This window comes from Myotis brandtii, unplaced genomic scaffold, assembly GCF_000412655.1.
Source record: "Myotis brandtii unplaced genomic scaffold, ASM41265v1 scaffold1377, whole genome shotgun sequence".
Classification (NCBI taxonomy): Eukaryota; Metazoa; Chordata; class Mammalia; order Chiroptera; family Vespertilionidae; genus Myotis; species Myotis brandtii.
Window position 1 is genome coordinate 29,474 of NW_005354903.1, and position 4,921 is coordinate 34,394.

A 4,921-nucleotide genomic window follows, 5' to 3' on the forward strand; every position below is an offset into this window, starting at 1 on the left:
ATATATAGCATGAGGGGACCAATCAGAGGGAGACACGTTGCTACAGGCGACCAATGGCTGAAAGGCTGGGGTACTGTGCACGTGGCTCCAGGAGTTAGTTCAGGCGGGCGTTGCTACTTCCTGGTGTGCCGAGGAAGCATGTCATGGTGGAGTGTGCTCACACCATTGCATCAGCCCCAGCGCTGAGACATACTTCCCGAGCTCTACTACACATGCTGCCCACTGGTGGTCAGCACACATCATAGCAAGCTGTTGAACTGGTCTTACGGTTGAACTCCAAGTGGATACTTTGCATTATATACAAAGTGTCCACTTGCACACACACATACATACACACACACACACACACACACACACACACACACAAGAGGCCCAGTGCAAAAAAGTTTTTGCACTCAGGGGGGTCCCTCATTCAAGCCTGTGCCCTCTCACAGTCTGGGACCCCTCAGGGGATGACCATCTGCTGGCTTAGGCCCACGCCATGGGGGATCAGGCCTAAGCTGGCAGTCAGACATCCCTCTGGAAGTCCAGGAGCTCTTGGTGATGTCCACTTGCCAGCGGGGAGCAGGCCTAAGCCGCAGTTGGACATCCTTAGCACTGCTGAGGAGGTGGCAGAGGCTCCCACCACCACCGCTGTGCTGGCAGTCGTCAGCCTGGCTTGTGGCTGAGCAGAGCTCCCCCTGTGGGAGTGCACTGACCACCAGGGGACAGCTCCTGCATTGAGAATCTGCCCCCTGGTGGTCAGTGTGTGTCATGGTGACGAGTGATTCCCAGTCGTTCTGTTGTTAGGGTCAATTTGCATAGTACCCTTTTATTACATAGGATAGAGGCCTGTGCATGGGTGGGGGACAGCTAGTTTGCCCTAAAGGGTGTCCCAGATCAGGATGGGGGTCCCGCTGGGGTGCCTGGCCAGCCTGGGTGAGGGGCTGAGGGCCATTTTCAGGCTGGCCATGCCCCCTGGCAACCCAAGCTCCAGCCTTTACTATTTTTCATTTTTTGGATTTAGTTATCTTCTATAACTGAAACTTGGTAGCCTTGAGCAGAGCTGAGGGCCGGCAAGGACAGGCAGAAAGCTTGGCTTCCTCCATTGCCAGGGGCAACCCAAGCTTCCTGCTTACTCCAGCTCCATGGCCACTGCCATCTTGGTTGGCTTAATTTGCATACTCACTCCTGATTGGTTGGTGGGTGCAGCTTGTGGGCTTGGATTGAGTTTAGCAGAGGGATGGTTAATTTGCATGTTTCTATTTTATTATATAGGATATTGAATGCATATTATGTGATAGGCATTGCTGAATGAGTGGCTTCATATTTACAAATACAACACCAAGAATGTATGGTTGCTGTTATCACAGGTGGATTTATTTGGACAAGTTGCATGTATCAATTGTTTTAAATTTTACTTAATGTTTTCAAAGGATATGTGAGCCATGTATCCTTATGTTCACTTTACACATTAACATTTAGGAACTCAGAGTTTGTAAGATTCTGAGCTCCAGTGCTAACTCCAGTCTCAGCTTAGTCCAGCTTCAATCCAGGCCTATGAGAAGTCCACCCCACATACCTAGGCCATACTGATTAGCCTTTCTAGAGGACTTAGTTGAACTGAAATCTCCAAATTATTTTCTCTTACCCAATTTTGGTCTAGGGTGCTGTCCAGAGGTATTTGCTTATTCAGGAATGGACACTGGTTGTGCATCTGCTCTGAGCCACTTGTGGTCAGCAAATTTGTGGTTACTGAAAAGTCCTTCCAACTAAATTCATTATTTAATGGCAACTTGGATGTTGCCTTCAATATGAAAGTCATGTATTAAAAGACAACATGCATTTATTTAATTCTTTAGGGCTTACATGATATATTTTCACATGCAAGACTTTCTTAATACTTCAACAACTCTTGGAAATTGCTGGGAAGTATAAATATTAGAGGGGAAAGAAAGGGTCTATGTGGATATTAAATCCATACTTTAGGGTTTTTTCCTTCCTAGAATAGTGGGAGTGAGGCATATTGGGGAGAGAATAAAGAGTTACCAGAGCCCAGATTTGTATGGCTCATTTGGTTGAGCATTGTCCCATGCACTAAAGGGTAGCTGGTTAGATTCCCAGTCAGGGTGCATTCCCAGGTTAAAGTTTCAATCTCCAATTGGGGCCCATGCAGGAGGCAACCAATCAATGTTTTACTCTCTCATCAATGTTTCTTTCTCTCTCCCTCTCTCTCTCTCTCTCAACATAAAAACATATTTTTTAAAAAGAAATAGTTGGCAGAAACATATCTGAACAATAAAAATTATGCTAAAATTTGCAAATTGCTATATCATTGAAAGAATATTTGTAATTAGATTAGCTGGTTCCCACTAATTTTGTTTGAATAAGGTTATTGTACTACTAGCTAGTTCTCTACCATTTCCTGATCTATAACATGTTATTTCTTGATGTTATAATGAACTTGAAATATAATGATGTTCACCAAAGTATTTTGGGAGCTATTTAATACAGTATAAATGTGATATTACAGTCTTGATATCAATTTACCCCTCAGCCATCTCCATATTTGAAATCACATACAAATTATCTTCAGTATTCATTGACTTGCTTCTAGTTTAATTTGTAAATATGAAGCCACTCATTCAGCAAACATTCAGGGAACCCTCAGGGACTCTGAAATGGTCCTGGAACTTCTGAGAAAATTCAGGTATGAACCAGCCTCTCAAAGAGCTAATAATGCAGAAGTAAGCAGGCTGATCAAATGATTCAAACAAGATAAGAATGGCCTAATTAGATCTTAGAGAAAGAAGCCATACTTCTTCTGACAGGAATGGGTGTTTGAAATCAGTTCCAAATGGATGAGTTTCCGTTCAATAGTGTGTAACCTCTATGAAGTCCTTAAGTCAATTTTTATTTATTGTTTCAAATCATCAAACCTGAAGCTCCTCAGGGGTGGGAAATGCTTTGTTTTATTCGAGTGGGAGGCTCTGATGTCTGGGATTCTATATCCTTCTTCATCTGGATCTATCCACTGTACAAACTGCCTATACATCAGTGAGCTTCCGTGAGTCAGAAGGTTTTAATGCATCTTTCACTTCAGCATAGCAGAAAAGAGCTGCATTTGGAATCATCAGTCAGTGAATGGATAAGACAGGGTAAATTTATAAAACTATGAAAATTTTAATGAGTTTATAGGTGACTTAGAGAAGAAGCTATGGATTAAACTGACCTACACTGATACTGTGATCTCAGACATATAATCAAAGATAAATATATGCCTGAAACCTCAGTTTCTTCATTAGAAATGGTGATAGTTATATTACCTACCTCATAGAGTTTTGGTAAGGTTTAAGTGAGTTTATTCATGTAGAATTTTTAAAGCCTGAAACATTGTGAAAATAAAACAAGTGGTAGGTACTACTGTTGCTGTTGTTATTAACTATTAAGATGACTAGAAGCCCAGTGCATGAAATTCATGCACTCAGGGGGTGTGTCCCCCAGCTCGATCTGCACCCTCTCACAGTCTGGGAGCCCTTGGGGAATGTCCGACAGACAGCTTAGGCCTGCTCCTACCCAGCAGCAGGTCTAAGCTATCAGTTGGACATCTTTAGCGCTGCCGGGGAGGTGGGAGAGGCTCCCGCCACCACTGCTGCACTCAGGAGGGATCGCGGGAGGTTGACCGGCTGTGGGGGCGCTCACCTGGGAGTGCACTGACCACCAGGGGACAGCTCCTGCATTGAGCGTCTGCCCCCTGGTGGTCAGTGCACATCATAGCAACTGGTTATTCTGCTTTTGGGTCAATTTGCATATTAGCTTTTATTATATAAAATATTGGACATCGTGTTGAAAAAAATGAGGAAAGGAAGGCAGCAGTTCCAAGGATACACTATGAATTTTCCTACTCTTACCTGCATTTGCATCTAGGAGGAAGATTTTCTTTTCAACAAGATTTGGTAAATTGTTGAGGGCAGCTAATAAACACTCAGGCATCTTAAATTATGTTGGCTGAAACTCAGAGAGCAGGCAGATCCACACCCTGGGGGCAGACCTAATCGAGAGATTGGGATGCCACTCAGTTTGACCTTCCCGCAGTGTTAAGGAGGTGGATCTCATGATGTCACCAGGAACTCAAGGCTCACCCAGATGTGATGTAACTTCCTGTTATTCAAGTATAAATAAATCTGCTTGTGGTGCTGACGCTCCCTGTGACTGTCCCTCCATCAGAGGGGAGACACCACATCCAAGCCCAGCTTTCACTCTATTTCTGTCTCAGTCTTGTGTTTTTCATTTTTCCTTAAACCTCGTCTAGTTCTTATCAAGATTCATCAACCCCCACGTTCTCTCTCTCTGAGCTGGCCTTGAAGAGAGAGAACGCAACCCCTCCAATAGGAAATACTCACCTTCTTATGTTTACTCTGTTCCACTCCGAAAGCCACCTAAGAAGGTCTAACTAAAAGATGAGAAATCATGCTTTTTAAAAAATATTTTTCATTGATTTCAGAGAGGAAGGGAGAGGGAGAGAGATGGAAACATAAATGATCGGAGAGAACCATTGATTGGCTGCCTCCCATATGCCCCACACAGGGAAATGAGCCCATAACACTGGCATGTGCAGTGGTCAGGAATCAAACTGTGACATCCTGGTTGATAGGTCAAAATTCAACTGCTGAGCTACACCAGCTAGGCAAGATTTCAGTTTTGGTTGATAATATTTTTCAAAAACTAAGATTATTATTAGAGACACAGAATTCTGAATCAAAGAGAAATCCAAGGACAGTCCAAAGATTACTGAAAAATGTTTAATGTTTACTGAGGTTTCATTAGGCCTATGCTTTTATTGGGAGCAAAACTAATTTTCTTAACCTGATAAAAAATAGACAAAGCCCTATGTGCGCATATATATATATATATATATATCCTATCTAATAAAAGAGAAACA

The 4,921-nt window shown here is 43.0% G+C and overlaps 1 pseudogene; it reads right to left on the reverse strand.

Annotated features, from left to right (window-relative positions):
• The window catches only part of LOC102254645, a 25,751-nt pseudogene that overhangs the window by 12,529 nt on the left and 8,301 nt on the right, over positions 1-4,921 (reverse strand).